The 22231-nt window shown below is 37.0% G+C and overlaps 1 protein-coding gene across 2 annotated transcripts in view; it reads left to right on the forward strand.

Moving 5' to 3' along the window:
* ESRRG (estrogen related receptor gamma) overlaps positions 1 to 22231 on the forward strand; it is a 648087-nt gene that overhangs the window by 168550 nt on the left and 457306 nt on the right. The window contains exon 1 of one of the 2 annotated variants that reach the window (XM_078156312.1): positions 10343 to 10429. The exons of the other annotated variant lie outside the window; for it this stretch is intronic. The gene's annotated coding sequence lies outside the window, so the exon portion shown is untranslated. Of the gene's footprint in view, positions 1 to 10342; positions 10430 to 22231 lie in introns of those variants that run through there. 2 annotated transcript variants of the gene reach the window in all.

The raw sequence follows: 22231 nt of genomic DNA on the forward strand, positions 1-22231 counted from the left end.
AAGCTCTTCGCTGCACCTCAGGCCCCAAGAAAAACCAGGCCATTGCTTTGGAAATGTGTGAGCTTGCTTTTCCTTGCTTGATGTTTAACTCAAGGAAAGAGTCCACTAGGAGCATTTAAATGAGGATATTATTAACAGCCTCTAGGACTGAATTGTTCTCTCATCGAAAGGGCCCTCAATGAAAAGTGTTCATATTAACAACAGACTGACGTAGTTTTTCTCTTGAAAAGATTGTAAAGGAAATTAACTGTTTAAAAATGCCAAATAGTCATTGCACATTTGAACACACAGAAGCTAGGAGAAACAAACCTATAATATTAATTCACATGTATTTCACTGCAGTTTAAGGCAGAACACTGAATGTGCTAACCAGTCATTGGATGTAGTATGTGGAATGGATATGAATTTATAATAAAATCATGGGATCATAGATTTAGATTTGGAAGCAAACCTAGTTGTCTGTTACTCTAGATCCCTTATTTTTATAGATAAGGATCTGAGGCTGAGAAAAGCCAAAGGTCAAAAGGGTACTAAGTAGCTGAACTGAGGTTTGAACCTACATCCTTGGACTCATTTTCCCCATGATAGCACACTTCATTCCTTTTAGTTGTAAGGTTCCTGGCCTGGTGTGTTTGGTAATGTTTGTGATCTTAGCATAGCATTAACATAATTTGTTTTGCAAATCCTGTAGGGAAACATTGCATATTTTTTACATGCATGTCTTGACAGAATTTTTAACAAAAAAATCCTTTGAGTACTTTGAATGATGGAAGAATCCAAGAGAAATGTCATTTAGAAGGGGATAAGAGCCAGACCCACTCATCTGCAACTTGATCACATGATGTCCTTGGACCAATCCCACACTGCTAACAACTGCCTAAGGAATAATCCAAGGAGCCAGAGCCCACCTCTTAAACAATATTTTTTTCTGAAATCTGTCATGATTTGTCCTGTGATTGCTATCCAAGAAAGGGAATGAAATGAAATCAATTGGTAATTTATTTTAAATTTAGGCTAAAACGCTTTTCATGTATGTATGGAATATAGGTGGTATGAGAAGTAATGAAAAAGGATATTAGTGTGTTTCCTTTCAAATATCAAAATTGTAAATTCACAAATCAAAATGATGGTGCCATGTAATTTTTAGACTGTCTCTTTAGGCTCTTGGAGTAGGCTAGAGAAAAGGAATTGGAATTGTTATGGAATGATGTATTTTCATAATTATAAATTCTGTTAACATTTTTGTAAACTCTAGTATTTGCCTGTATATTTCTTAATATGTGTATGACTTTTTTTTTCAAAAAATTATTTATTTATCTTTAGTTTTCAAAATTCACTTCTTTAAGATTTTAAGTTCCAAATTTTCTCCCCATCCCTCTGCTCTCCCCACTCCAGGATGGCATGCAATTTGATATGGGCTCTACATATACAATGTGTGTATTACTTTTAACTGTGAGAATGATGATGGTTTATCCTTAGCCCCAACTAATGCCAAAGAAGCAGTTCTTTAAACATGATTTTGGAGTGGTGTGTTTGTGTATTTTTTTTAATCCATCAGTAATATCTGTTCCTAGGAAAGCAAAGCATGATAGTTTCAAAGAAAGCTCTATTAGGCTTCGAATTATCAATTATCAAGTAAATTCTGTCATTACCACCCACAGCAATAAAAAATTTACCTGCTAGAATGGCTGCCCTATAGAAACATACAGTGTGAGATAAACAGAGCAACATTGATAACTACCTTTGTAGCCAAGCTGTGTCAAGAGAACTTTACAGAAAATACTTTGCTCAGCAGCTTTTTCATAACACATGGCTTGACTGGCATTGCTTTCCTTTTAGTTCCCTTCACTAGTTTAAACATGGTAGGACTTGGCATTTGCTTAGCAGAGACTCTTGGGCAGTTACGATAACAAAACACCCTTCCATGAACTCCTAGCTTCAGGAAGTGTTGAAACTCTTGATGTTAAACAGATTTTCACCTGAGTAGGTAGATGTGGAAGGTACCAAAAAATATTTTTATTTAACCCATTGCTGCCCAATATTCAATTTTAATTTTCCAGTTTTGATTTTCTGCATGTAGTGCAGCAGATAAAACTCTTCAACCAAATCAGCAAGCCCACAGAACCACAGTATGGTTTGTCCCACCCTGCCTAACCTATCTGGATTTAGTGTAGCTAGGTTATCTATATGGTTGACATCTGATTTTACCAAGTTGCAGTCCAGTTATTTTGCTAAACACCAACAACTTCAGAAAAAGTATAGCATCTTTTTGAATGAAGTTTGAATGCAATTTGGGAATGTTCATATTTTGGATCTTTGATGTACAAGAAAGAATGTTTTATTATTAGCTCTTTTTTTAAATGGGAGAATTACTCTCTTTTCTTCAAAGTAAGTTGCTAAGAGACTAAAAACTACTTTCCTAGAGTACAAGATGAGAAAAATTTGGTAAATTAAGTAAGTCCTTGTTGGTGACAACTTTTGTTTTTATTCAGCAGTTTATTTAAATTAATCATATGTTTATGAGAGGTGCTATAGCTTGGTGCAGCAATGTCAGGTAGAAGTGGTGGTCACTATCTGGTACATAACGTTTCCTGTGGGGCCACATACTGACTTAGAAAACCACATATTAATATTATCTAGGTTTTATTGTATTTTATTTATTTTTGTTAAATACTTCCCAATTACATTTTAATCTGGTTCTGCCTTACTGAGAGTGTTGCAGGCTGTGTGTTTGATACTTCATTTGAGCTTAGTGGATAGGAGTTAGACTTAGGTAAACACCCTGCTTCTGCCTCTTACTAGTATAGTAAGTTTTCTGTGCTTCAGACCACTCTCCAAGACTTGCCCATTAAGTCATGTGGAAAGTACAGATCTTTGATTTGTATCTTTGGTGAAAAATCACAGATATGGTTAACAGGAGTGTCATTGAAGTATTGAAGAGCTCACTTTTTCATTCAAGGCTTCAAAGAATGAACTATACTAAATAGCATTTCCTATTTTCTAGCCATTGTGAAAATATTATAATGATGATAATGATTGACATCTACATGGGGCCTACTATGTGCTAGGCATTATGCTAAGTGCTTTACAAAATTATCTCATTTGACTGATTTGTACTCCCAAAAAACTTGTTAGTGCCAATCTGTTACATCGAAATATTCCTTAATAGTGGTCTGCCAAGAGCTGTTTGAGGCCTTGGCACTCTGGTTTTGATCAGACCAACCATCAGCATTGTAATGTCCTAAGTACAAAACCTACTAATTGAATTTCATTCACCAGAGCTGAAATATAGCATCCAAGGCAGAGAACACTGTCGGCTATTTTTTATGAGGCCCCAAGTCGAAAGTCATTTTTAAAATGTGAGTGATGTAATTTCTTGTATCTTTCATTTAATATGCTACTCGGTAAACAGTGTTTCAGATTATTGTATTTGTAATTTAAATGAAGACAATACATCAGACTGAGTCAGAAAAGAAAGAAGTTTAAGAAATGATTGATTCCTCTTTCAGTATTATCCCCTGCTTAAAATAAATAAATAAAAAGGAGGGGAAAAGAGATATGTGTGGCTTTCAGGGGCAAACATACACTATTTTTAAAACTAAAGCCAGCCCCGGTGGCTAAATCTCTGTTTTCTTCAAGCACACTAATAAATTCTGCCTAATTCATTTTTTATTCTCTCTTGGGGTCTGCTTGCAGATTTGCCTCAACAAAGGAAGCGTCATGTTACATCTTTTAAATAATTGATGGCTTTCAGTCCGAGCCAGGTTGAAGGAAATTCTGAAAATAGGTACTGATTGAGCAAATGCCCTCCTTCCTCTCTCTTCTCTCCCCACACTCTTCACTCTCATCCCCTTTCAGCATCCTCTATGCCGACACTGCCTTTTGCTGTGATATTTGCCCTCTTGGTGACTGGCAGCTGCCGATGATGTCATCCAGTCTTTGGAGCAGCCCAGCACTTAGCAGCTCTCATTTCATTCATTTATTTATTTATTTGAGAAAGGGGAAGCTGTTAATTATAAGCTGTCTGATGCAACTTAGAGCTCTTAATAAATCATCGGAAATGTTATGCCTTAATCACCATCAGAAGTGGTTTGTCTGGATTGTAAAAAGTTGGGCTTGGAGCTAGCTGGTTATTTCCCCTGTTATAGGGATCAGTCTCCTATGGTTCATGTTGCAGTAAGGTGCAGGTGACCCCTTGCATTGACCAATTCTAACTGTTTCTGTAGGTTTTGCCACAGTATAACTTGTGGCAGCTACAGAAAAACCACTTTTCTCTTAGAGAGAAGCTTGGAATCTGATACCAGTCTTGATGGACCCAGTGATTTTTCAGCACCTGTTAATACCTTCCTCTCTATCTGTTAAATACTTTTCAATTACATTTAAACTTTTTTTTTAACATTCATTTTTCAAAATCTTGAGTTCCTATGCCCAAAAAACTATAAAGCAGTGCATACCCTTTGATCCAGCAATACTCCTACTAGATCTGTATTCCAAAGAGATCATTAAAAAAGGGAAAAGGCCCCACATGTGCAAAAATATTTATAGCAGCTCTTTTTTGTGGTGGCAAAGAATTAGAGATTGAGGGGATGCCTATCAATGGCAATGGCTGAACAAGTTGAGGTATACTAATATAATGGAATACTATTATTCCATAAGAAATGATGAGCAGGTGGATTTCAGAAAAACCTGGAAAAACTTCTATGAACTGATACTGAGTGGAGGAGCAGAACCAGGAGAACATTGTACACAGTAGCAGCAACATTATTCGATGACCAGCTTTGACAGACTTAGCTCTTCTTGGCAATACTGTGATGTAAGACAATGCCAAAAGATCCATGATGGGAAATTCTATCTACATCTAGAAAAAAAATCATGGAGTTTGAATGCAGATCAAAACATACTCTTTTATACTCTTTTTTTTCCTTTCTCATGGTTTTTCCCTTTTGTTCTGATTCTTCTTTCACAACTTGATTAATGTAGAAATATGTTTAATATGATTGTACATGTATAGCTATATCAGATTACATGCCATCTTGAGGAGGGGGAAAGGAGGGAGGGGAAAAATTTTAGAACCCAAAATCTTATTAAAGTGAATGTTGAAAACTAAACATTAAATAAATAAATAAAAATAAAGTAATTTTGGGAACATGGAAAAATAAAATAAAATAAAATAAAATAAAATTTGGAGTTCCATATTCTCTCCTGCCCTCCTCTCCCTCACCCACCCCTTGAGAAGGCAAGCAATATGATATCAATTATACATGTGAAGTCATGCAAAACATTTTTCCATATTTGGTATGTTGCAAAAGAAAATACACACACACACGAACCTCAAGAAAAATAGAGAAAGTGAAAAAATATGCTTTAATCTACACTCAGAGCTTATCAGTTCTCATCCAGGAGATTTTTATTGTGGATCCATTGGGATTGTCTTGGATCATTGTCTTGTTCAGAGTAGTTGTCTTTCATAGTTAACCATTCTTACTATATTGTTACTGGTGTACAATGTTCTCTGGAATACTTGTAGTTATTTCAGGGAAGAAAGGAGAATGAAGGCGTTTCCTCCTTAATTACTTTTATTTGCATTCCTTCCTTTAGGAGCTGTTGTAAGCTGCTTTCAAGAGTCCCTCTTGCCCAGCCTTTGTTTTTACTTTTTTAAGAGTTCCATTTAGACTGTGAGCTCCTTGAGAGCAGGGATTGTTTTTGCTTTTCTTTGTTTCCCAAGAACTTAGAACAGTGTGGTGGTAGTGTTGTCCTTCAGTTGTATCTGACTCTTTGTGACCCCATTTGGGGGTTTTCTTGGCAGAGATACTGGAGTGGTTTGCCATTTCTTTCTCTACCTCATTTTACAAATGAGGAACTGAGGCAAACAGGGTTAAGTGACTTGCCTAGGGTCACACAGCTGGACAGAGTCGGAGAAGACACTTATTAGATAAATCTTCCTGATTCTATGCGCAGTGCTCTATTTACTAAGCCACCTAACTGCCTTTGGCACATAGTAGGTGCTTAGTAAATGTTTGTTGATGACCTTTCTTTCTCTTTCCCTAGTCCTAGATGTTTTGGGCACTGCACCAAAGTGTGGCCTGTGACATTATATTTGGAGAGGTTTGTTGTAGTAGAGGCATTCAGTATCAAAGAGTTTTCTGTAAATATGGAATTTATAGGGAAGGGATAGATAGAACCATAGTTTAAAAGGATAGCAGATTCAAGAAAAGGCCTTTTTTTTTTCTAGGGGAGGAGGGCCCAAAGGGAAAACAGAACATTTTTACAGATGAAACAAGATAAGAGGGGAGGGTTGAAGGCATATGACATTATCTGACCAAGATTCTAAGGGAGATTGGAAGGAATAGGATCAAACATATAGTTCACTTTCCAACCCACCCACACACTCTCTGCCCCTCCCTTTGCTTTCAGTGTACTGATATAAATATTAATGTTCTTTCTTTCTATTGGATTGCAACCATCTTGAGGGCAAGAAGCACCTTAGCTGTATGTTATCTAAGTGCCTAAAACAGGGATGGGGATCCTATGGCCTGGAGGCCACATGTGGTCCTCTAGGTCCTCAAGTGTGCTCCTTTAACTGAACCCAAACTTCACAGAACAATGATGTTGTTCTAGAAGGCCACATGTGGACTCGAGGCCACAGATTCCACACCCCAGTGTGCTTCCTCTGAGTTCCCAATAAACCCATCTGTGCTCACAAAACTGATCTCTTCTCGGAATGCCCCCTCTTGATCCTTACATGGTTTTTACATTCTCTCTCAGTCTATGATCCCTTTGATCCCTTGGATAGTAAGAATCATCTTAGCTATGTATTAGTTAAGCACGTAGTTGAGTACTATGTATTCTAAGGCAAAGCAAAGCATCCTCGCTTTGATAAATAATCAAACCCAGTTAAATACATCTGGCATACAGTAACTAGATAGAAAAGCTGAGAAATTCCTTTCTTTCTCTCTGTATACTTTACTATGTACTTGTACCCTAATATTACATGGAAATGGAGAGTTACATTTTTTCCTTTCTGAATTTTTGCTTCTGTGCTTCTATCTTTTGAAATATTGTATATTATACTTATGGCCCGGGAGATGCGGAAAGTGGAGCCTCACACGTTCTTTACTTTTGGACCGTATTTCCAATGTATTTTTTTGCTGTCCTTGCTTAAGCACACCTTTGGTCAGTCAGTCATCAAGCATTTATTAAGGGCCTACTATCTTCTAGGCAGTGAAGTCACTGAATGTTACTTTAATTTGGAGAATCTTACCAAAGTCAATCCGAGTACCTCTCTACCCCTTTATCCTCTGCAACAGATGTATTGGTTCATAAGCTGCAATTATTTTTATGGTGGTCTTTTTGCATGAACACTGCATTATGTTATGACCAAATGTCTCGTGAAATGATTGCCTTTAGAATGCATGATTAGACCAATACCACCAATTCCTTTATTTGCCTCCCTAGGAAGAATCCAAGATTCAGTCTTCCATTTGGCTGCAACTTTTTTTTAATCTTCTGATTTCATTTATAGTAAGAATGCCATAATATATATAATTCTGTTTCTCCAGTGGTCTGTCCACTTAGTTATTGTACAAGGATCGCACATATGGAAGTGACAAATAGTAGAAAAAAAACCATGTTATTACAAATGTTTAGAATTTCTGTTACATTATAGATTAAGTAGGTGTCTGTGGAATAGCCTGGGAGCTTTATTACCATTTACAAATGATTCTATGGGAAATTGTATTCTATGGTGCATCAATATATGCCAAGAAGGACCCACAAAATTAACAGTAATATGTCCTTTCCCTACTTCCCCTTCCCTGTAATTCTTGAGAGAAAAGGGAGAATTGGAAGTCAAAGATAATCAGAGAAAACAGGATAGGTAAGAGGCAGTTACATTTATGGAGACTTGGAGTCAATGGACATGTCCAGTTCTTGATTCCTTGTCCTTCTGGTCCTCTTTGAAAATGAAGGCTCCAGGGGCAGCTAGATGGCACAGTGGATAGAGCACTGGCCCTGAAGTCAGGAGGACCTGAGTTCAAATCTGACCTCAGACCAAACACTTGGAACTTACTAGCTGTGTGACCCTGGGCAAGTCACTTAACCCCAACTGCCTCACCAAAAAAACAAAAACAAAAAACCAAACAAATCCCAAAAAAAGAAAATGAAGGCACAACTTATTTTTCACCTAGACGCACGATGCTGGGACTTCTGAAACACTGTCTCAGATCATTCACTTAAAACCCTCTTCCTAGGATTCATTCCCCTGATATTTCTCCAAAGAGCAATAGAGCTATAGCTCCCTTCCACCTCTCCCATCCCCATCACAGCACTAGGTGCCTGGCACATGACTTGAAGGAAGCAAGGTGTCTCAGAGAGCACTTCTCCTGGGCTCTGGTAGCAGCTTCCCTCCATGTATATGTCAGCCATTTCTCTCTCTATATATATCATATGGAATGTTCAAATGATGAGGAGTAGCAGTGGTTGGAAATGGATGTATGCTTGGAGTCAAAAGGAGAAGGGGGCCAGACAATTATCATTATAATACAATATTACCTTGCATTTATTTAGGGTCTTTTCTTAGATGAGCTGAGGCAATTTATATCCTTTTAATGTTATGTTACTCAGTTCACTGTCATGCAGCAAGTGATCTCAGGTTTCATTGCCATTGGCAGCATTATGTGGATGATGTTACATACAGATGAACTATTTTTAAGCAACATTTCTGACATAATATGCATAAGAAGAGATTCTCTGTGCAAGTTTTTCTTGCACTTATAAAATCCCGAACTTCTTTATAATCGGCATGAATAAATTCTTTCCCCTTATCATTTAATATCAATTAGGATTATGTATTTTAATGTGTCCTAATATTTCATTGTGTGTTTGCAATGTAACAAAGCCAAACATACACTATATGCTACTCCAGACAGCAATGACTTTTCTATTTCCACATGTTAAAATCTTCCCTACTTCCTCTGTGCTACCATGAACTAGAAAGCCTCCCAACTTCCTATCTACCTGCATATTCCCTACCCTGATTCAAGACTCCTGTTAAGTCTGTTTATACAGGATGGTGAGCTGTGGGGCTTTCATACTTCTCTGTGTGTAATCATTGATTTTTAAAATGCCCCCCCTTTTAAAAATTACTTTTATTAGTTCTTCCATTAGAATGAATGATTAGTCAAGATTTCTTGAAAACTGTCTTTTCTGATTTCCTACTTTAGGAAAGTGAGAGAAAGGAAGAATTACAACCTTAATTTTATGTAATTGTTGTTTTGCTGTTTAACCTTCCTTCTCTCTTAAAAAATAAAAAAGCAAAACAAAGGGAAGAAAATATGGGTTTGAAGGTCTGCATTGGTGAATACTGTTAACAGGCCTCTCATAGAATCTTCTCATCACAACATGGAACCCTCTTTGAAGCACTCACACTCTAAAGTACACAGTTACCACAAGTAGGCCTCAAGGGTGTGATGGAAAATGGCCTTGTGCCACTTTGCTAATTAGTTTTCCCACATGTTGTACTTCAGGAACTGTGTGTGTACTCACCAAGCTAATCTGTTAGGGGTCTATCAGCTGCTCTTCTGGTAGCAGGCACCCCACTGTCAGGAACTGAGCACAGAACTCCCCTTGACATCAAAGGGATCCCATTGGTACTCTGAAATGTCAAAGGATCCTACTGGTACTCCAGAATGTCCTCATTCATGAGAGAAAAGATACATCTGGCTTTGAGAAGGCAGGTTTCCCTTAGGAAGCATTTTACCTGGAACCATATTTTTAAAAATTCATTTGTTTAACTCTTACAGTGGAGTTATTTAAAAGTGTCTTCTCTTTTTTTCTAAGCAGAAAGATTGACCTTACCTTTTCTTTTATCTTGTCAAATATTGTTGAAAAAAGAAAGAAGAAATGTACCCGACATTGGGAGAAGTGCATAAATTTGTGACCAGTGTATTACAAATAAGAAATCCTCTAATCAAAAAATATTTTTGAAAGTTAAAAATGGGGGTTATAATAGAAAATGCTTTGAAACCTTAAATAGAGTATTAGCTATAAATAAAAGAGGAGCGGAAGATTAATAAAGCACATAAAATTTGGAAGGAAGAAAACTTAAAACAATAAAGAGTAGCTTATTTTGAGTGTTAATACAGTCCTGGGTATGGATATAGAAAATTTTTTTAAAAATTGCTAAAGGCAAAGTCTCCTTCCAAAGTCATATCTATTAATGTGTGCTTAACCCTGTTGCCTTGGGAAATTTTATTAAATGTAGTGGCCAAGAAAATTGACCTTACATTTTTTTTCCCTTTTTTTGGGTTGGATCCTTGCTCACCTCACATAAATGAATAGAGCTGGCAATTTACTGGTTTATCAACGAAAAAATATTGAATAATGAAGATGTAAGAAAAATTCCTGTGCACACGTTATTGAAGTTTAAAAGGTAAGCTGCTCCTCATGTGCCATGTGACAAATATAACACTTGTCAGGTTATCATTGATAATCATATTTATGACAATCACTTATGATAAACACTTAGTTGTCATCTGCTCAGTGTAATACAATGTAATAACAAGCAACTTACTTTGGAAATGAACCTCTCTGGGACATAGAACTAATCTTAGTACAAACTAATTAAAAATATGGGAACTCATTTTTTTTATTTTTAAAAGTTTTAATGTTGAATATTTAGGCAAATAAAATTTATTAAATGTGGTTAGTAGAAATCATTCAACTCCTTTTGAATTTCCAAAAGCTGTTTCAGTGGAAGCAGATATTCTACCTTTGTTTCTACTGGTTTTTAAGGTCCAACTGGATTTCTTTTCTTTTTTTTTTTTTGAGAAACAGTGGGAATGCTTTGCACTGAGGGAAAGTAATTATCCCCTAAATTCAGGATAAGATAACCTTCATGTAATGCCTTGAAAAATCCTTGTGGCCATAGGCAAACTTTCCAGGGATTTTCACATTTAGGGTGATAGGATCTAAAACTGCAAGAGATCTAGGATTTGCTTCAAACTCTTTATTTTACAGATGAAGAAATTGAGTCCTAGACAGATAAAATGACTATCTCAACCTCATTCAGATAGGAAAGAGGAGAGATGTGATTCAAATTCAGGTCTTCTGACTCAAAATCTATTATTTTTTGGCTACTGCTACTCTCTTTTCCTCTATCCACTTCCAGATAAAAGATATAAAAGCTTTGTTTTGCCACAGAAGACGAATAAAATATCCCTCTACTCTCCAGGGTATTGAGTTCTTGCCTACCTTTCTTTCATTTCTCTTAATTCTGTGGGAATTAGTACCTTTTGGAAACAAAAGTAAGTGGTATCTAGCTTTCCTGGTTATCATGAAAAATCCTCAACCTAACCTGAGTGTCAAGTCATCATGTACATAAAATAACAGTTTACTTTGGTATTTTTGAGTTTATTTTTAAACTCAGTGTCAAGTCACCAACGTACCTTTACAAACTTGTACAATACCAGACACCTTCAGGATGCTCCCTGAGGAAAAACTAACATATTTTCATAGTACCATTCATTAAATTACTGTTTCACTTTGCATTATCGGGCTTTCATAGTTTCAAGGAGTTAATATCGTCTTTTAAAGTTTTGTCATTTTTGACTGGCTCAGCAACTGGGAAAATCTGAAGGTTTTTTTTGCCTTTTATGTAAAACTGTCAAGTTTGGACCCATATTCATGCTGTTATTTGGTCCCAATGTATCATCTACTGTTCTTCTCTGTATGGAGCTGAATTTAGATTAGGAACATGTGATTTAGAAATAGAAGAGGTTATCTATTAAAGGTTAAAGGTTATCTGTTCCAACCCTCTCATTTTACCCATGAAGAAACTGAGAAATAAAAAGAAATAAACAAAAAAGAGAAATAAAGTAATCCCATAGATAATAAGTAACAGAATTGAGATCTGAACCCAGATCCTCAGACTCCAAGGATTATCCATGCAACTTTCGTTTTTCATTGTTGATAGCTACAGATGTGATTTGATTTAAGAAAATCTCATGAACCAAAATCCAAATTTTTCAAATATACAAAGTATCTTTACTGTAGAGACGTCCTTTGCTTTATAAAGGCATTCAACATAGGATTCCTTCAATGATAGCCTCTTATAGTTCGTTTAAAGAATGGTTTGATTAAAAACAACAGAATATTCACACAACTTTTTGGTTATTGTATAATTTGAGCTAATCATGTGTAAGACAGGGAACTTTAACTTGGGAGGTCTGTAAACTTGTTTGTGAAAAATATTTGATAAATGCATTTCAATATGATTGGTTTCCTTTTATTTTATGCACTTAAAAAGTATTATTCTGATATGAGCTCGATAGATTTCACCAGACTTCCAAAGAGGTCTGTGATACAAAAATGGTGAAGAGCTATTGATAAAAGAGGATCTGATAAGCAGGTCTTTGGGGAATGAGAGGGTAGAAAAGGGCATAATAAAACCAAACCAAATAGAATTCTGATTATAGCAAATCAAAGGCCTTTAGGAAGTTGAATGGGGGTTAATATTTTACAGACAAAATTTGCTTTCCTAAAGTCCTTCAGGGAGTTCATTTTTGTCTTTAGAACCTGCAAAGTATATGAGTGAAACCAATGCAATCTGAGACTTGAAAAGATAAATCTGTTTCTTTGGGGGTGGGATGCATTGTGCATTATGTACGTAAAATGAAGGTTTGTTTGATCCTGACTATTAAAAGTTTATTTTTAAACTCAGACTGGGCAATAGTCCAACAATGCTCTTTCCCTACCTCATATACTGAGTTTCAATCCCCAGCCAGCCTGAATGCAGCTAAGCAGTAGGAAGTAGTTGAAAAGTACAGTCTTGATGGGTACTGAGCTTTTTTTCCCCTTCCTCCCCTCCAGTTTTGAAATTCAAATTGAATGCAATTTTCAGCTCATTTGAGCCAGAATATACTGCTGCTGAGCTTCAGTGGCTCTTAAATTCAAACTCACAGGAGAAAACAGATATCATCTGTCACAGAGGGTGGGAGAGAGAGCACTCCCCGCATTTTATTCACGGGAGGCAGGGCTGAAGTGACTAATTCCATCCTCTCGGACTAATAATCATTCACTGGCAAACTAATCACTTAATCAATGAAACCTTCATGAGACCCATTTTCTTCAGTTTGGTCTGTGTTTACTTTGAAAAAAAATTTCTTAGATCTATTTTTGTATTATTTGTATTTCAGAATCTTATTGCAACCCAAGATGGACTATAAAGGCAATTTTTGTTTGGGCTCTTTATGACTACTTTCATATTCTTAATGTCTTTGTCTGGGATGCTTATTATGGCTGAGAATTAGCTGAAAGCTGGGAGGATGTATCAAAGCTTTTGGTTGTTCCAGCTCTAAACTGATTAGTTAGAAAATACTTGTCATTAATTATGCAAAAAAAATTTTTAAGTATTTTAAAGTAGGTGGACGGATAAAAGATATATAGGCAACTCTCAATTATCCATGTGGTGTTTACTCACTTTATGGATAATTCATAGAAAATTATTCATGCCAGAATGGCTTCCATATGCCTCTATGCTTTATTGGGGAATCCTTTCCCCCACTATGAGTTGTTATGTGCTTTGGGAATACAAACTAATTTTAATATAAATATCAGCAAATCATAATTAGTAAGGTAAATTTGCTGAGGGGAAGACACAATTTAGAGTAATTGATCTTTGAATTATCTGATGTTTTGTATTGTATATATTGCTGCTCCCCTCCATTAGTGTGCACAATCAAGAGTTGACAGCATTAGCTTATGTTCGGTACTTCTTGCTATATTCGATTCTCCCCATTATCTTGGCCCTAAAATTTAGACAAGTATTTAAGGTTTTCTCCTTTTTTTCCCCCCTCTTTTCCCTTACCTTGGACTCTATGATGTTGACATATAAGTTGAAATTTAATACTGGTGATTATAATCAACTAGTAAAGTAGAATGCTTAAATTTCTATGGGTACATTGACACTCCGCATTTTCTTTTTCTTTTTTTTCACATTTCTCTAGATAGTTGTGAAAAAAGTTAATTACTGCCTTATGAAGAGGTAACTGATGGTAAAACAATTCCCTTTAAAAGTATCATTGTTTCTAATGAAATTATTTGTTAGTCATCATGCCACCCATTTAACCTACATATTTAAATGTAAATATGTGTGTATATAGATATATATGCATATTTATATGTACGTACACACACACACACACACACACACACACACACACACACACATATATTTGGACCTTCCCAAAGATGTTACAGTAGTAACTTCAGGAGTACTATTTTTATAGAGGACAGTCATTGGTAATGTGTTTATATATTAGATACCTGATGGAATATATTAATTTACTTTATAAGAAGTTATACCTGATAGTCTATGTTATGTGAAATATAAGATTTTTTAGTTTTATTTTCTATTTAAAAATATATATACTATAGAGAAAGGCATTGTGGCAATAATGCAGAGGTTCCCAAATATTTCTGTTTCATGGAGCCCTTAGTGTCTCTAATTTTTTTCATGGTTCCCCTAGGGATTCACTGAGCTTTAGCATTAAGTAGTGGATATTCATCCAGAGGGGCAGGCAGGTCATTCCACCCTTGGACAGCTCTAATCACTAAAAAGTCAGGAAGGTGAGAGAACTCACCATCTAAATTTGCTTCTTTCCACCTTACACCCTTTGTCCTTGATTTTGCCCTCTTAGACCGAACAGGACAAATCTCATTCTTCCTTCTCATGAGAGCCTCTTGAAAGCAGCTAAAATGGCCAAGCTGAGTCTTCACTTCTCTAGACTAACCATGCCCGCTTTATTTAACTGTTCCTTATGTCATGGACTTAAGACTCTTCTCCATCTTGGTTGAACTCCTCTGGATACTCTGCAGTTTGTCAATGGTCCTCTTAAACTATGGTGCCCAGAACTGAACTCAATGCTGCAGATGAGGAGGTCTGATGAGGGCAGAGCACAGCCATACTCTCACCTCCCTCTTCCTGTAAGCTTTGCTCCTCTTAATGCAGCCCAAGATCACGTTAACTGTTTTGGCTGCCTCATCAGCTGCTGATAGGACCCATATCATATTCCCAGTACACTAAACCCCTAGATTTTTTTCCAAACAACTACTCTTTAATCAGGCTTCTCTAATCTTTTAATTGTGAAGTTGATTTTTTGTACTCAAGTTCAAAACTTCACATTCATTCCTGTCAAATTTCATTTTATTAGATTTAGCCCAATGCTATAATAGCCCATGGGTCAGCAAAGTATAACCTGAGGGCCAGATCCAGTCGACTTTGTGTATATTCCTGAGGTAAGAATGGTTTTTCCATTTGTAAATAAGATTGGATTTGGTCTGGAAGCTAGAGAATGCTGAACCCTGCAGCTTTTCCAGATTATATCACATCTTGATTCTGTCATCCAGTCTGCTAACTATCCTTTCCAGATTTGTATCACCTTGAATTTGGTGAGTCTTTATTCAAGTCATTGATAAAAATGTTAAACAACACAGGCTATAACTACAGATCCCTGGGCTACTTCCCTGGGGATGTCCTACTACATTAGTATTGAATCATCAAGCCTTTGTGTATAGCTATCCAAATAATTCTAAATCTAGCTGATTGTGTTATCATCTAATACAATCCACCTTCTCCATGGAATAATATGAGATACTTTATCAAAAACTTTGCTAAAATCTAGGTAAACTATATCCACAGCATTTCCCTCATCTACTAATTTAGTAATCCTGTCAAGTTATGCTTCGTCTTTATAATCATTCACCACTTTACTTTCTAAGTGTTTGCCAACAATTTCTTTAATGATTCGTTCTTAAAATTTCCCAGGATCTTATTATGCTCAGTTTGCAGACTGTTACTTTTTTTTGAAAACCACAACATATGCCCTTCTCCAGTCTTTTGGTACCTCTCTTGTTTTCCATGATCTTTCAAGTATCATTAACAATATTTTGGCCGTCACCTTAGCTAGTCTCTCAGGACCTAACGAGGTAGTTCATCTGGGCCAGGCTGACTTGAATTCATCAAAGTCAGCTAGTTGTTCTCTTGCTGTTTCCTTTACTTATCTTGGGTATCAGTGCCCTACTAGTCATTTTGATTCTGTCATTTCCTGTATAAAGGTCATTATCCTCTTGCTCTGCCTTCTCTCTGTTGTTAGTTATCATTGTCACATCCACCCTAAGTAAAGTGCCTATCCCTTCTTTGATCTTTGTTTTTCTCCCTATGTAGCTTAAAACAAAAAACAAAACCCTTTGGGTTGTCCTTAGCTTTTCTTAACAGCCTCTGCTCATTTTGAGCCTTAATTTTGCTGACATTTTACTAGGACCACACCTTACTCATATTTGTCTTCCCTTCCCTCATTTTGTTTCTCTTTCTGTATATTTCTTTTAAAAATCTAAGGGTTAGTGAATTCTTTGTGCATTCCCCTTGGTTTTTTTTTTTTAGATAAATCCCTTTTTTTAACCCCTCATTGGAATTATTTCCCTTTCTGTCTGTAGAATTAAACTCTAGAGCTTCTCCCATCCCTCCTGGACTGACTTCCTCTGAAGTATTTTAGTCCGTGAGAGCCTGCTTTTCTTTCCTGTGGAGCTTTTGAAATCTTTCCCAGAATCTTAGGGTGCATGTCAAACCATAGCCAGATTTCCTCTCTTCACTCCCCAATTTGAGGATAGAGTAGGCACTTCCTCCCCAAAGTTTCCATCATTTCCACCCTAATAACCAGATTCTTCCTCCTAGCAAAATTCATTTCCAGAAAAGAATTTCCCATAGTTGTTGACTCTTCTACCTTTAAAAGGATAAAGTTATCACTAAGATAAGTAAAGAAGTTTTTAGCTGTCCTGATTTTGGCATAAGAAAGATTCCACAGATGTCTAGATAATTTAAGTTCCCCATTACTAATACATCATACCTCTCGTTCCTGGCTTGTCATCTATTTCCTAAATTCGTCGTCCAATTTCTTTCTGTCCAAGTGGTTTGTAGTGTATTCCAATGACAAAATCATTTGTATTTCTCCTTTCTTTTAGCTTCACTTAAATACTTTCCCTTATGCTTCCTCCACCCTCACCACACACAGACACACGGTTCCTAGATTTTGTTAGAGCAGGAGTGGAGAACCTGCGGCCTTGAGGCCATATGTGGCCTTCTAGGTCCTTGGGTGCAGCCTTTTGACTGAGTCCAAGTCTTACAGAACAAATCCTTTTATTAAGGGGATTTGTTCTATGAAGTTTGGATTCAGTCAGAGGGCTGCACTTGAGGACCTAGAGGGCCACATGTGGTCTCGAGGCCACCGCTCCCCACCCCTGTCTTAGATGAATATATTTTCTTAATATACATTGCTATCCCCTCTTCCTTTTTACATATCCTGTTTGCATATGTGTGGCACAGAGGATAGAGCATTGGGCCTGGAGTCAGGAAGACCTGAGTTTAAATCTGACCTTAGATACTTACTAGCTGTGTAACCTTAGACTAGTCATTTAATCTGTTGCCTCAGTTTTCTCTTCTGTAAAATGGAGATAATAGCACTTACCTCTCAGGGTTGTTGTGAGGATCAAATGAAATAATAATTGTAAAGTGCCAGCACCACATCTGGCATGTAGTAGGTGCTATATAAATGTTAGCTGTCATTATTGTCATTGTTGTCATTATTAGCTATTTTGAATAAGGTGTATTCATACAGACACATAGTTCAGTCATACCAAATGCCATCTTGATTGAGATCTGTAGTTACTCTTGTCTGTTGTCTGAACTGTGGGCATTTGTGTATAGATAACTGATGCTATAGCATTTATTACTGCCTCCCTTCTTGGATTTTTCTCCTGTGAATACCTGTGTATCTTAGCTGGTATTCTTCATTTTTTGTGGTTATTCTTTTCTATGGTATCTAACTTAAGGAATATATATATACATATATATATATATGTATATATATGTATATATACATATATACATATATATATATACACACACACATACACACACATATATATGCATATATATAAACAGATTCTTGCTGTTCTTTCTTAGGTATACACTTCATCTCTGGCCAGGAATTTGACAACCCTATATTATAAGCTGTGATCCAAAAATCCAAATCCCATTATCATACACTACCTCCTTAGCTAACTGTTCATATCCCAAATTACTTTTCTTGCAAGGAGTTCTCTATATAAATGAAATTATAAGTAGATGTATATGTGAATTAGGTATATGTATTAGTGTATCTGTGAATAGGTAGGTGTATTTGTGAATATGTATATATTCATGTGCATATATATAATTAACACCAAATTATTAACCTCCTTTCCCAACATCATATATTACCTTTTTTTTTCACATTGTACACACATTGTAGTTTGTATTTCACATGCAGAAAGAAGTTAGAACATACTAGGTAAGGGAATTTCTCTTTTCTTTAGGTTAGTGGGTTGAATTAAAGGTAGACCGTATGTTAAAATGTTTGGCCTGAAGTCAGGAAGACCTGAGTTCAAATCCAGCCTCAGCTACTTATTAGCTGAGTGAGCCTGGGTAAGGATCTTAACCTTTGTTTGCCTTAGTTTCATGATCTGTAAAATAGAGATAGTAATAGCTCCTACCTCCCAGGGTTGTTGTGAAGATCAAATGACATAATTGTAAACACTGAGCACACTGCTTGGCACATGGGAAGCACTATGTAAATGTTAGCTATCGCTATTATTATTATCTAGTCCTGTCCTAGCTATGGAGCACAAACTAATAAGAAATGGTGTTTGTGCACAAGGAACTTCTGTTTTAATTAGGAATGGGGAAGGGCTACAAAAAACTTGAATTTAAACAAATTAAGTAGTGAATAGAACAACAATCAATCCGGGTAGATATAATGACAGCATTAATACTGATATAATAAAGTGATTATATCACGTAGACAACTGAAAAATAGGAGTACATAAACTTAGCCAGAGAAGGCTAAAATAGAGAAGGTGGAGATCAGAGGAGAATCCCCCCATGCTCATGGAGAAGTGAGGCTTGAACTAGGCTTTGAAGGATGTACAGGATAGGAAGGTGTCAAAAGGAGGACAGTAGTCATTCCAGCCAAGAGGGCTGGAATGAGCAGAGGTAGACAGAGAGAAGATGTGAGAGATGGCTCAAGGATAAAGGAGTGTTTGCCTACAATGGAAAAGAGGCCTAGGCACAGTATCCTGGTGATAAGATGCTTAAAATCTTATTGTAGAATTGTTTTTCAGGGACAACTGCCCTTCATCACCAGTTCCAGGGTGGATGGCCCTCTCGATAAAGATATTTTTCCTTATAACTAATCCAGGCTTTTCATGCTTCAGTTGGGGCCCATTTCTTCTTATTTTTCCTTTGCTACTGTAAGACACTCCTTCATGTTCTAGAATGTTTTACTAAGATAATACTCAGACGTATTTCATTCCTTTTACCTTCCTTATTAGTTTTCCCTTACAAATCTCTGATTGCCTTTGGAGTGTCTCTTCTAAGATTTCTCAAATTTGAAATACACAAGTCTTGAGTCAAAGCATTGTTTAAATAACTGGAATTGTTGTTGGGATTGGTGGCCCCTTCTCACTTCATCACTCCTCTACAATCCAGATATATGGCTTCTTTCTGGTTTTCTTTTTTTAGAGACCCCGATGTGTCTGTAATATTTCTGAGTAGAGGTTCCTACCAGCTGTCCTATTTATTATCATGCTCATCTCAGCTACAGAGCAGGACAAACATAGTTCCTTGAACTAGGTTTGTGTTGCCATTAAGGCAGCCAGGTTTTGTTCCCTCTCCTACAGAGGGTTCAGTACATTGGCCCTTTTCATGTTTCCTTTGTGTGTTTGGCTGAAATTCCCCAGATCCTTGAATCGCTCTCAGCAAAGAGTCCTGTCTGTCAGTTTACTAGACCCCTCTTAGGCCAAGTCAGCATTCATAACTTTGTTCTCATTCACCCTCCATGCAGAGGTGCTTTTTCTCTGACCCTTCATCATATTCAATTAGGGGAAAGTCTCCCTGCCAGAAGAATCTTTGCTTATAGGAGAGGCCCCTCTTATTTTGCTGGCAAGGTAGAAAAATGGAGACTTAATTTTGAGTATTGTATATATGTTATGTACCTAGCACTAAAGAAATATCTATAAAGTTTCAGCTTGGTATTAGGTTTTACTCTGTCATCAGAGGGCAGAGCTATTGGATTATGGCTGGGATCACATTTAAAATTAAAAGAAGGTTGCCATGGCTGAGCGTATAGTCTTTTAGTAACCATAACCACTTATTTGAGAATTTCTCTCTAGACACTAATCCCACAACAAGTTGTATCCCAGTGAGACAGAGTGGCCATGAAATATAGTAATTGGTGCTGTGTTTAGCTATTCTTCTTGCAGAGAAGGCTAGGTTAGTGACAGCATGCAGCATTCAAAATTCCTCCATGTACTCCTGTTACTTATTTGCTAGGATGAAAGCTCCCTTCACTTACAAAGCCCTCTTGGCTTTTTTGTCAGCTACCCTGCTACCTTCAGATCCCCCCAGGGGAAACATTATATGCTACTTCCAACATCTTGAGCTACTGTCCCCAGCATTAAGTGAAACATTATCCATTTTTTCCCCCTGATCTCTAAACTATTACTGGTTTGTAAAGTCACTCTCCAGCCTGAAAAAGAAACCAGATATTTTTACTAGACTTATAACCACAATCCTAAAAACAGTAAAAATCAAATCCTTTCTCTCCTGGGGGGCGAAACAATCAACCCTTTCCTCACTGTCAAAAATTAAATATACTGAACCATAAAGATATTTCAATGTAAAGTATATATGACATATATGAAATTATTTTTTCATTAAATATTTACATAGTCTACTTTTTAGCACTTCTATTTTCATTATTATCACCTGCTTATGTCAGAGTTACCCTTCTCAGCTTCAGTAGACTGGGTCACCTGAGCATCCCTCTGCCCAACAAAGAGTGGTGAACGGGTCCTCTTTGACTCCCAGAACTTGATTCCTTCGCTAGTCACAAACCTGCCTCTTAGGGCACCACCAAAGTCAGGTTTTGTCTATTTATTCAGGGGAAAACACTTGAATCCTGTACTTGTAGTGCAAAATATAGTTTCCAGTCCCCTCACGTCAGCTGGTGTTGCGCTGTGATATACCAAAGTCACATTTGTTCTGTCCTACCACAAACCCAGACTGGGACTGCAAACTGTATCAACAAGAAAGGCATGACATTAGCTGTGAGTATATTTGCAACACTCTTTGAATTGCCATGGCAACAATAGTTTTAATTATGGAGAGCCAAAATGATAACTTGTATATCAGATGTGGCTGGGTTTTCCCTGTGGACAAAACTCTGATTAGACATTTGAGAGAAGCTTTGTATGCGGATTTTCCTTCCAGGCTGGATTTTATTATCTTCTTTCACAGACAGCTGTTTTGCTCATGGTATGAACCAAGAAAACTAAAGAACTGGCTGAAGGTGCTGCTGGACAGTGGCCTTCAAGATGATGAACTGGACATTTTGTCTCCAAGGCAGCCTGGTGCACTAGTCACTTGGGCATATAAGAGCAGAGAGCTCTTGCTCTTGAGGGCTGCTATTGGCTTCCCCCCTCGACCACTAGAAATCTGAATATTAGAGTAAAAACTTGCAAGAGGTGTCGTAGAATAATCATCCCTGACAATATTCAAGATTATGCTGAGGGAGCAAACAAGTCATTCTATTGCTTTAGCAGCCATGGAAATTCATATAGCATGACAATGACCAAATGGAAGCTAGAGAGCAAATAATGTTTACAAACAAATAAGACTGACTCTGATAGAAGGAGCTTCTTTCCATTGAGGCATTTACTCTCCTCTATTTTTCGGTAGGATTCTCTCCCTGAACTCACCTCCAGGTTTAGGAGACCATGCCATATTGAAATCTTTCTGGGCTTCTTTCTTCTGAAAGATGTGGCGAAGCTAAATAATTTTCCCTGTAGGTAAACATAAATCATTGTCTACCTTTCCTGCTCCTTGAGTAGACCTTTTGATGTATTCATTAATTATGGCTGCTGTGTGGTGACATAGTGATGGCGGCTGGGCAGAATCACAGCTATGAGCTTCCCTTCAGCAGTGCCCCCTTTTCTGAAGTTAGAGTTGAATGATCCAACTCAGGAATAAAGAGGCCCTCCTCTTTTATGCTTTGCCCTCCTGAACTTCGAGAACTGAGGGAAATACTGCAGAAAAGGCAATGGTCTTATTACTGGGTACAAGAGAAGTGAGAGGTTAAAT

The sequence above is a fragment of the Phascolarctos cinereus genome, unplaced genomic scaffold (genome assembly GCF_003287225.1).
Source record: "Phascolarctos cinereus isolate Bilbo 61053 unplaced genomic scaffold, phaCin_HiC Scaffold_5;HRSCAF=322, whole genome shotgun sequence".
Classification (NCBI taxonomy): Eukaryota; Metazoa; Chordata; class Mammalia; order Diprotodontia; family Phascolarctidae; genus Phascolarctos; species Phascolarctos cinereus.